The following is a 12,449-nucleotide window of genomic DNA, read 5'->3' as shown; positions in this document are numbered from 1 at the left end:
TGCGAGACATATTGGAGGACAAGGCAAAGCATTCAAGATTGATCTACGGATCACGAGGGCGCACCACTTTGCGAGACGACAAACGTCACGCCGGATATAGTAAAAGCAAATCCGGCCGGGCCAAACACAGCGGGCAAGACCCATTCGAGCTGCGTCGAGATATAGCCCAATACAGAGGCGCCACATACCCCTTATGCTTCACAGACGAAGTAATGGAACATCAATTCCCAGAAGGTTTCAAACCTGTAAATATTGAATCATACGACGGCACAACATATCCCGTAGTATGGATTGAGGATTTCCTCCTCCACATCCACATGGCCCACGGCGATGACTTACACGCCATCAAATACCTCCCACTAAAGCTCAAAGGACCAGCGCAACATGGGCTTAACAGCTTGCCAGCGGACTCCATTAGCTGTTGGGAAGATCTGGAAGCCGCATTCCTCGACAACTTTCAGGGCACTTATGTGCGACCACCAGACGCCGATGATTTGAGCCACATAATTCAGTAGCCAGAAGAGTCGGCCAGGCAATTCTGGACTCGGTTCCTTACAAAGAAAAATCAAATCGTCGACTGTCCGGATGCGGAGGCCTTAGCGGCTTTCAAGCACAACATCCGAGACGAGTGGCTAGCCCGGCACCTTGGTTAGGAAAAGCCGAAATCTATGGAAGCTCTGACGACGCTCATGACCCGCTTTTGTGCGGGAGAAGACAGCTGTCTGGCTCGCAGTAATAACATATCAAAGAACCATGGTACCTCAGATACCAAGGACGGCAATAGCAGGTCACATCGCAACAAGCATAAGCGCCGCATTAACAGCAAAAATACCGAGGATGCGGCAGTCAATGCCGGATTCAAAGGCTCTAAACCCGGTCAGCGGAAAAAGCCATTCAAACAAAGTACGTCGGGCCCGTCCAGCTTGGACCGTATACTCGATCGCTCATGTCAAATACACGGCACCCCAGACAAGCCAGCCAATCACACCAACAGGAATTGTTGGGTGTTCAAGCAGGCCGGCAAGTTAATTGCCGAAAACAAGGACAAGGGGCCGCATAGCGATGACGAGGAGGAGCCCCGGCAGCCGCACACTGGAGGACAGAAGAGGTTTCCCCCGCAAGTGCGGACGGTGAACATGATATACGCAACCCACATCCCCAAGAGGGAGCGGAAGTGTGCGCTCAGGGACGTATATGCGTTGGAGCCAGTCGCCCCAAAGTTCAACCCACTAGTATCCGTCATGGCGGATTGTAAGTGCATCTAGTGCCACCCCTAGTTGGTTTTGGAGTATTGATGACAAACCTAGTTGAGGGACTAATGTGTTTGTGAGAATTGCAGGATAACATAGGTAGAAGTCCCTCATTGATTCGGTTTTCCTACCAGAGATGACCCCTAAAAATGTATGAAGACATTGATGTCAAAGGTGGTATATGAAGATATTCTCATTGAAGACTATGACAAGAGAAGACATTGCATGAAGCCTATGGAGCTCGAAGACTTAGATCTTTCGTAGTTCTTTTTCTTCTTTGTTGAGTCATAGGAACCACCATACTGTAAAGTGGGGTCCAAGAGAACCAGTCAGAATGACTGAAGTGATGCTTAACCAAAACCTATGTCTTCGAGTGAAGACTATGAGAGCGAATCTTGTCCAGAGTCGGACAAGTCATCTTTTCTTGTAGCCCAAGTAAAGTTGCCGTGTGAGTTTGAAATCTGACCGTTGGAACACGTGTCAGTTCCTTAGTGACCCAGGGTCATTTCAGACAAATCAGGTCGGGTTGCCTAGTGGCTATAAATAGCCCACCCCCCTACAACCATAAACGGTTGGCTACTCAGAGTTAGAGTACGACTTTTGTTGTTTGAGAGCAACCCACCTCGAAGCCTTTGAGAGAGAATTCCTTGCGAGGATAAAGCCCTAACCACCCAGAGCCAAAGAGTGTTAGGCATCACTTAAGTCTTCTTGTCTATGTGATCTGAAGACTTATTACACTTGAGGACTATGAATCCTCCAGCCGGTTAGGCGTCGCGTTCTGAGCATCCAAGAGACATCGTGGATCGCCGGTGAACGAAGTCTGTGAAGGTTTGGGAGTGTACCTTGAAGACTTACCAGAGTGATTGGGCGAGGTCTGTGTGACCTTAGCTCAAAGGGAATACGGTAAGGACTGGGTGTCCTGAGCTGCGTGTTCAGGACTGGGTGTCCAGGACTGTGTGTCCTCAGGTTTAAATACCTAGCCTCCCCAACCAGACGTACAGTTGTCACAGCAACTGGAACTGGCCCAACAAATCATTGTCTTCAACGAGTCACTGGTTTCATCCTTCCCTTCACTTTACTTACTGTTACTCCTTGTGAAGTCATTGTATGATTGCACTATCTTTTGTCTTCACTGAGTGACTGCATGTTCTGTTTGGCTTCATAATATCTTCCTACCTGATCCTCACTACATTGATGCTATTAGTCATTGTGCTTTCACTTCATTGAATACTTGACTATGGTTTGCCTAGTGTAGTCTACCTTTCGCTGCATGGTAATAGGTTTATTTCTATCATTTGTCTTCGAAACTTCCATGTTTTGAAGACTTTCATAAAAATCGCATATTCACCCCCCTCTAGTCGATATAACGCACTTTCAATTGGTCTCAGAGTAAGGTGCTCCCTTGTTCTGTGTAATTCGGTTTAACCACCTGGAGTTTTAGCTATGTCGACTGCAGAGATAATCAAAGTCTCCGCTGCGTGCCCCGTCTTCGATGGAACTGAATATCCCTACTGGAAGAATAAGATGCGCATGCATCTTGAAGCCATTGACGTCGACCTATGGTATGTCGTCAAGAACAGCGTTCCCAAGGCTGGAGAAGGTGTCACTGCTGCTGACGTCAAGAAGTTCGTTCAACTGGACTCTACTGCCAAGAATATCATCTGTGGTCATCTGACCAAAGGACAGTATGGCCGCGTGAGTGCTTTGGAAACTTCTAATCTAGTCTGGGACTGGCTCTCCAAGGTCAACGAAGGCGTCTCAACTCAGAGAGATCAAAGAATCAGTGTCCTTCGCAACCTCTTCAACCGCTTCAAGTGAAATGACAATGAGAATGTCCATCTCACATTTGGTCGACTCACTGACATCACAAATGAGCTTCAAGCCCTCGGCACTACCGAGATCACCAAGCACGAAGTCGTCAAGACACTACTGAGATCACTTGACAGTTCGTTTGATACCCTAGCCCTGATGATTCAAGAACGTCCTGATTTCAAGACACTCGATCCGTCTGACATACTTGAGAGGCTCAACACACATGAGTTTCAGCTTTCTGAGAAAAGAGATATCTATGGTCCAAACTATGGGCGAACTCGTGCCTTGAAGGCAAAAGCTGTCTCCTCATCTGAAGAAGAATCTGACAGCAGTTCTGATGATCCTGAAGACATTGGAAGGGAACTTGCTATGCTTGTGAAGAAGTTCCAAAAATTCACCAAGAAGAAAGGTTTCAGAAAGTCTTCATGATCAAGCTCAAGGAATGATGAAGCTTCTGCTCATGACTACAAGAAGAAAACATGTCACAAGTGCAAGAAACCTAGCCACTTCATCACTGAGTGTCCGCAGTGGGACAATGAGAACAAAAAGAAGAAGAAGAGCAAGGAATATGACTCTGACGATAAGAAGAAGAAGAAATAATCAAAGTCTTCTTCCAAGTCTTCCTCAAAGTCTTCATCACACAAGAAGAGCTCATCTGGCAAGGCACGTGCGTTTGTTGGCAAGGAAATGGATTCAGAGGAGGAGTCCGCTTCTGAGGAGGCGGAGGTGGAGTCTGAGGAGAAGTCCGACTCTGGCATTGCAAGTCTGGCTACATCATACGTTGCCAAGTCCATCTTCAACACTGAAGACAATGACTTCATCACCGACACCGATGCAAATGACAAGGACTACTCCGCTCCTACCTACTGCTAAACACACGCACTACTCACTATCAAACATCTAGTGAAGATGACTCTGATTGTGGTTCAAGACCCAGCTACAAAACACTTGCTAAAATTGCAACTGAACAACAGAAAGCTATGGAACATATTCAAAAACTGTTAGACAAAAGCGATGATCTGTTTGGCGCTGAAATGACTCGATCTGAGTCCTTAATTGAAGACATAAAAAATCTTCACATTAAGTATGAGGAACTTGAAAGTCGTCATGAAACGCTCTCAACAACTCATGAAAAGCATTCCTATGATTATCTTCAAAGGAAGCAAGATCTTGAGAAATTGAGAGCGACTCATGAAGATCTTCAAAAGGAAAACGAGTCACTTCGCGCCGAACAGATCAGTCCCGCTCAGGAAGGATTTGAACCACCATGTCTTAAATGCATTGAGCGTGATAATGCTACTTCTGTTGCTGAATGTTCTACTGCTATAACTGTTGCAATATCTTCAACTGTTGATGTGGGAACTAACCCCTCTGCTGAGGATACCACTGCTATTGCTGATGAGAATGCTAGGTTGAAGACATTGCTTGAAACAGGGATGTACAAAAGTCTTAAAGGACATCAGACACTATGTGATGTCCTCAAAAGGCAGATCCTGAACCGAAACCCGAGGAAAGAGGGTGTTGGGTTCGTAAGGAAAATGAATGCTGATGGCTCTTACTGGAAACCTGAGCAGTACCCCAAAACCACATGGGTTGCCGCAAAGGAATCTTCAGCAGATCCATCCACTCTATCTGGCTTCACTTGTGCTAACCCCATTGTCATTGATGAATCCTTTGATGCAAACTATAAACTGTTTAAGAATCAGAATGGTGAAGTGTTTGCCAGGTACATTGGTACTAACTGCAGGAATGGACCGCCTATGAAGAAGATCTGGGTGCCAAAAAGGTGTTTGGAAAATCTTCCTGTGAATGTCATCATGACACCACAAGTGAAGAAGACAAACCCCAGACCACAGGCTTCATACGGCCCAAAGGCTTCATACAGACAGAGGACTCACCTGAGTCGCACTAACGCAAATGTTTTGCAGGGAAACCATACTCAGGCCTATGAATATGAGCGTGGTTCATCGAACCGCCATGTTCATAAGACCAAGAACTATTCTGCTTATTCTTATGAGTACTATTGTCCGCCTACAAGACTTTTTGCTAGGGCTCCAAAGCCAAAGTTCTCAGACGCTGCACTTAGACTTATTGCTTCTAAGCCACCCTTGAAGATGTGGGTGGCTAAGAAAGCTTAACTCTCTTTTGCAGGGAAAGGTCTCCAGCAGAAAACCAAAATCGTCTGACGCTATTGCTGGGGACCTTAAACATCTTGTAGGGCGCAAGATCAAATGCCCGAATGGTCTTATTATGTACTTCGTTCCTGAATCGCTTGCTACTCTCCCTATTAGTCCTAATCTGGATCTAAGCTTTCATAACCCACTGGTTCGTCAAATGTTTTTGCTTCACAATTCTCTTCGTGAAGCCTATCCCCCTAACTGCATTGTAGGGTACGACACCAGCGTCTTCAGAATGGATTATTGATAGTGGGTGTACCAATCACATGACTGGAAAAAGAAGCCTTCTTATGGACTCAACCTTACGTCCATCCGACAAGAGTCACATCACATTTGCTGACACTGGTAAAAGTAAGGTATTGGGTCTAGGTAGAGTTGCAATCTCAAAGGATCAACACATGGATAAAGTCATGCTTGTTGAATCCCTTGGCTTCAACTTAATGTGTGTCTCAATGCTTTGCGATTTGAACATGATCGTAATGTTTGGAAAATATCGCTGCCTTGTTCTAATGGAATCTGACAAGTCTCTAGTGTTTGAAGGGTATCGGAAAGATGATTTGTACGTGGTAGACTTCTCAGCAGGACCACAGCTTGCCGTATGTCTTCTAGCAAAAGCTTCAGAATGCTGGCTCTCGCATCGGAGGCTAGGGCATGCTGGCATGAGGAACCTCCACACCCTTGCAAAGAATAAGCATGTCATAGGCATCGAGGGCGTCAAGTTCAAGAAAGATCACTTATGCGGTGCCTGTGAAGCAGGAAAGATGACGAGGGCCAAACATCCCTCAAAGACAATCATGACAACCACTCGACCCTTCGAACTGCTCAACATGGATCTTTTTGGTCCCACTCATTACTCAACTCTTACTACTACTGCTTGTCTCTATGGCTTTGTCATTGTTGATGATTATTCTAGATATACTTGGGTGCACATAATCCTCTACAAGACTGAAGTGCAGGATGTCTTCAGACGCTTCGCCAATCGAGCAATGAACAACTATGGCGCCAAGATAAAGCACATCAGAAGTGACAATGGCACTAAATTCAAGAACACTGGCATTGATACATATCTTGATACTTTGGGCATCACACATGAATTCTCAGCTCCGTACACGCCACAGCAGAATGGTGTCGTCGAACGCAAGAACAGAACACTCATTGAGATGGCCCGCACGATGCTAGATGAATACAAGACTCCAAGAAAATTCTGGCCTGAAGCCATTGATACTGCATGCCATACAATCAATCGTGTTTATCTTCACAAGCTTCTGAACAAGACATATTATGAGCTCCTTACTAGCAAGAAGCCAAATGTCAGTTACTTCAAAGTATTTGGAGCCAGGTGCTAGATCAAGGATCCACATCACACTTCAAAATTTGCACCAAAAGCACATGAGGGTTTTATGCTTGGATATGGAAAGGATTCGCACTCCTACAGAGGCTTCAATCTCTTTCATTATAAAGTGGTTGAAATAGTGGATGTGCGGTTCGATGAGACTAACGGTTCATAGAGAGAGCAGCTGCCAAATGTGCTAGATGAAGTTCCATCCAGTGAATCAATCAAACTAATGGGAACTGGAGAAATCATACCCTCTGAAGCTCAACCTGAAGAGGAACTTATCATCTCCGCACCTGATCAACCTGAAGACAATGCTCAGCCTGAAGACAATCCCTCTAACAACGACAATGATCAGAGCAAAATCTTCGCCCTGTACATCCTCGTGTTGCCAATGAAGTGCAGATTGAGAGAATGATTGATAGCATCAATGCACCTGGTCTGCTCACTCGTTCAAGGGCAACTCAGCTAGCAAATTTCTGTGGGCACTTCGCATTCGTCTCAATAACAGAACCCAAGAAAGTTGAAGAAGCCTTCATGGAACCTGAATGGATTCAAGCCATGCAAGAAGAGGTTCAACAGTTTGAGCTGAATAATGTATGGGAACTGGTTAAGCGTCCTGACCCTCGGAAGCACAATATAATAGGCACCAAATGGATATACCGCAACAAGCAAGATGAGCATGGCCAAGTTGTCAGAAACAAAGCTCGTCTTGTTGCTCAAGGATATACTCAAGTGGAAGGCATTAACTTCGATGAAACATTTGCTCCTGTGGCTTGACTTGAAGCCATACGCATACTGCTGGCCTATGCAAATCATCATACCATACTCCTATATCAAATGGATGTGAAGAGCGCTTTTCTCAATGGCAAGATTGAAGAAGAAGTTTATGTTGCACAACCGCCTGGCTTTGAAGATCCAAAACATCCTGACATGGTATACAAGCTCAACAAGGCACTGTATGGCCTCAAACAAGCCCCTCGGGCTTGGTATGACACACTCAAATACTTCCTGAAGAGCAAAGGCTTCATACCTGGTTCCCTCGACCCCACTCTGTTCACAAAGACATATGATGGTGAACTGTTTGTATGCCAAATATATGTGGATGACATTATCTCCGGCTGCACCAATTAGAAGTACAGTGAAGAGTTTGGATATATGATGCAAGAGCAATATCAGATGTCCATGATGGGAGAGCTGAAGTTCTTCCTCGGTCTACAAATACGACAGCAACGCAACGACATCTTCATATCTCAAGAGAAGTATCTCAAAGATTGCCTGAAGAAGTTCGGTATGCAAGACTGCAAAGGCTTCACGACGCCAATGCCAGCCAAACATCATCTGGGTCCTCACGACAATGGTAAAGAGTTCGATCAAAAGGTATACCGCTCCATGATTGGTTCTTTGCTTTATCTATGTGCATCTAGGCCAGATATTATGCTTAGTGTTTGCATGCGTGCTCGATTCCAAGCGGCACCAAAGGAGTCGCATCACTTAGCTGTGAAGCGAATTCTTCGATATTTGGCTCACACCCCAACTCTAGGATTATGGTATCCAAAGGGCTTAGAGTTTGATCTGGTTGGATTCTCGGATGCTGATTATGCTGGTGACAAGGTGGATCACAAGTCTACATCAGGCACATGTCATTTTCTGGGACGATCACTTGTATGTTGGTCTTCAAAGAAGCAGAACTGTGTATCTCTCTCCACTACTGAATCTGAATACATTGCTACTGGATCTTGCTGCGCTCAGCTTCTGTGGATGAAGCAAACACTCAAGGACTATGGCATTCATCTGAAGCAAGTGCCACTCTACTGCGACAACGAAAGCGCCATCAAGATTGCCAACAACCCAGTTCAGCACTCGAAGACAAAGCACATTGAAATTCGTCATCACTTTCTCAGAGATCATGTTGTGAAGGAAGACATTGATATCATACACGTCAACACTGAAGAACAATTGGCAGATATCTTCACCAAGCCCATGGATGAGAAGAGATTTTGCAAGTTACGGTGTGAGCTAAATATCTTGGAATCCTCAAATGTCCTGTGATCAGGCACACATCCTAACACTTATGCATATTGATGACTTAGATGTGCAACACACAAAGTGAAGTATATCTTCAATCAATGAAGACATACATTCTAAGTGTGAATACATTAACGTGGAATTTGACTTCAGAACGCCACGATAATTGTGCGCCGTGTCTGGGTCTAATACTTCCTATACGGTGGGTAACGCCATCACCAAAGGTTCTGTTTGAAGTGTTTCACTCATGGCGTTACATTTGCTATGTCTTCACATTTGGTTTGACTTCAATCTCAACATGTCTTCATGATTATCTTCACTATGTTGATTATATATATATATATATATTAGTGTTCTGTCCTCTACAACATTCACTTATAGCTATGTCTTCGTGTTGAATCTTTTTAACTAAGTGAATGTGATCGGACCCTAACCTCTCTATGCTTTTTATCTCAAACTCTATCTCTCCAAATCATATGCATTCTATTGAAACTGTCGAATGTCTTCTCTGCATCCTTGTCAGCAGAAGATATAGAGACAAACATTAAGTCTGTTTTCAATGCTCATTCCTTCACCTGAAACCCGGAGAAGTGGGAACGACCACCCGACAATCTAGGCGTGCGTGGGACGTGGAACAACCCCCGATATGCTGCATGATGGCCACGTGTTCCTCAGATGTGAATCGCCAGGGGCACCTATGTAATAACACTGAGCCGCCCCTGTACCTATAAATACACATCTCACCGCAGTCATTATCTCTTCTTCCACTCTCGCACGAACCCTAGCGCCACCGCTAGCCCTTGACGACGCTGGCGATGAAGCGCTTCGCTGCCGCAACCTCTCCGACGCCGTCTTCATGCCGACCGCGGACATCGTCTTCTCCGCCGTCGCCGTAGGTGTCCTCCGTCGCCAAGTTAGGGCACGGACGATCGAACTGCTCGGCCTCCTCTTCCACTCCGTCTAGCAGTTCTTCGTGTGGTAAATAAAACTTCCTTTTTACGGCCCCTTTGATCCTATAGCTTCGTCACTTTCTACCACAAGCAGTCTATTCACACAAGTTGGATCTCTTTCATACTGCATCTCATAACAAGCCTAGTATATTCACTTATGCTTCACAAAGTAGTTAGATTCCTCACTTGTACTGATCTCTGGATTCGTACAAATCTGGAACCAACTCCTTATCTATGAGTGAATGTCTTCGCACGATGAGGTCAATGTCTTCTAAACCGATTTATCTTCAAAATCTTCTGAGAATGCATATGACCTCTTCCCCTTCCCTTGCACCTTAATGCTGTCACAGGTACATGTCCGTGGGAGAATCCCTTGGTTCTCATAGTCTGCATTCATTTGCAGAATTCTTACAGCATCATATAAATTCTCCCGAAGCCAGTTCCTGTTTGTCCAGCAAGCGAAAACCTTTGAAGCCTTTGAACGTATTGAAGCCTTTTAGTTTAAAATTCATGGCTTCAGAGAAATCTGCAAGGAAGGGAGGTAGACAGCGTCGTGGGGGAACATCAAGAGATCTGCCTGATGACCTCTCAGAACTTTACAAGACAGATCCTGAAGAGGATTATAATCAGCGCAAGACCCGAATCCAGTGGATTCGAAGATATTGGGCAGAACAATGGTTCAAATACCAGTTTGTGACCCAAGAATATGCTGAGAAAAATGCCATCAAGCGACCGTGGGGAGACATCCTATACCAGAATCTTCAACCCAGGTCCAGAGAAGAAGCCATTGAACAAGGCTTCTATCCTTGCATGGTCCATGGGCCACAGCCTGCAGATGCACACCCATCGTCACTACTATGGTGCCGTGACGACAATCTGTTCAAGCGCAACTTCCAGTTTGCCAAGAACTCAGCGAAGCAAAACAAGAAGTCTTTGGGATTAGACTTCAATCCTGGTCCCTCTGCTCCCCGGGCCGATGGAACTCGCGAAGCTGAACCCAATCTTCTTGGGCCCTTCTACAACTTGGAAGGTCTCATCACCCATATCGTGGTTCAAGGGACTGCCGTGAATGAGCCTGCAGATGCCGCTGAATCAGATGAAGCGCCTGCAGCGCCGAAGCCAAAGAAACTGAAGCAGCCAAAAGCTTCAAAGCCTGCCTCTGCACCAAAAATCTCACGGGTGAAGCCACTGGCCACTGCACCTCCTGAAGACAGTGTGCAGTCTGAAGATTATTCAAAAGCTTCAAAGAAACTGAAGCAGCCAAAAGCTTCAAAGCCTGCCTCTGCACCAAAAATCTCATGGGCGAAGCCACTGGCCACTGCACCTCCTGAAGACAGTGTGCAGTCTGAAGATTTGTCACGCATCTCCAAGCCCCAGAAGGTCAAGATACCTCTGCCACACACCGGCCAAGAACTGACAGCTGCTGCTATTCTGCGCAACGACGCCATTGATCTGTCCAGTGATGAGGATCTTGCAGATGACGCTCTTGAGCAACTGATCAAGAGCAAAGAAGAAGCAGAAATCTTCAACAATTTGCCTCTCTTTGACGTGGCAATCATCCACGACTTCATTGATGAGTGGTTTGAAACGCCCAACCTCAGCTTCGAAGACCTGCAACTTCCCATTGGTCTCAGTGTCGCCTTCCATGGTGCCATTGCTTCAGAGCTAGCTCTAGCTCAGCGCATCGTCGAACTGAAGCAAAAGATAGACTATGAAAAAGCTCAGTTCAAGAAGCATATGGCCAAGCTCAGCATCCAAGAGGTCAAGAACTTCAAGCTCATGCTGCACGAGCTTAAAGAAGCTTTTCTCAATAAGCGTGAAGAAGCTCAAGGTTCTCATGAGCGCATGAAGAGCCTGGCTGACAAGTGTGTGCAAGCCTACAATGAGGCTGAGAAGCGCAAGGCCCTTGGGCGTCCTGGCATCGACCCCAGGATGGCTGGAAAGAAGAAGAAGAAGCCCGCTATGGCCGAACCCGATGCACCGAGGCAGGAAGCAGATCCCATTGTCTTCCCAACTAGCATGACTAGCTCGAAGCCAATGGCCAGGTCAACCGCTTCTGAATTGAAGAAGACGAGGACTGATGAGGCTGAAGCCAGAAAGAGGAAACATCCTGAAGCCTCTGCTACTGCTCCCTCCAAGAAGAAGCGGAAGACCAAGAAGGAACGGGATGCTCCCACAGAGCCCTTGATTGTTGAACCCATCTCCATGGTTCGCCCTGACGCTGAACCTCAAGAGCGCCAACTGACTGTCCATGAGCCTGCTTTCACAGAGGCTCATGAAGCTGAAGACTTTCCAGCAGCTGATCCCATCGCTGCTGAAGACATTGGTCACAATGACCATGTTGAAGATGATGCAGTTCTTCCTCAGCTCGAGCACCAACAGGTATCATCGCCTGTGCTAACGCACAGCGAGCTCATCAGCATTGGTCGTCCTTTGACGCCAATTGCTCAGGATGCATCATGGGCTGATCGCCCACAAGGACAAGAGGAAGAAGACTTTGAGGCCCAGCCAACTCCAACTCCACAGGCGTCGCCAGCGTTACGCAGGCTTCGCAAAGGACCAAGGCCTCCAGTCTCTGAGTCTGAAGCTAAAGCTGCTGAAGACATTCCGGCTGCATCAGCCGATGAAGAAGAAACCCCAAAAGCTGCTACTCCCCCGTCCCACCAAGAAGCTGTTCTCGAGGAGAACGTGACTGTGCCCGACCCTCCAGCTCGTCAAGTGGAGGTTGAGAATCTTCAGGCTGCCACCACCAACACCAATGAAGCCACTAACACTGTCATGGCCGAAGCTAATGTGGAGCCTTCACCAACCCTAGCACCAGAAGTCAGCGAAGCCACTGATCCCACTGCTTCTGTTCCTGCGCCTACTGCTGGTCCTCAGTTCGACTATCATGTTGAGC

This window comes from Triticum urartu, chromosome 3A, assembly GCF_056163025.1.
Source record: "Triticum urartu cultivar PI428250 chromosome 3A, HENAU_Tu73, whole genome shotgun sequence".
NCBI classification, from domain to species: Eukaryota; Viridiplantae; Streptophyta; class Magnoliopsida; order Poales; family Poaceae; genus Triticum; species Triticum urartu.
The sequence above is the reverse complement of the archived record's forward strand: the minus strand, read 5'-3'. Positions refer to the sequence as shown.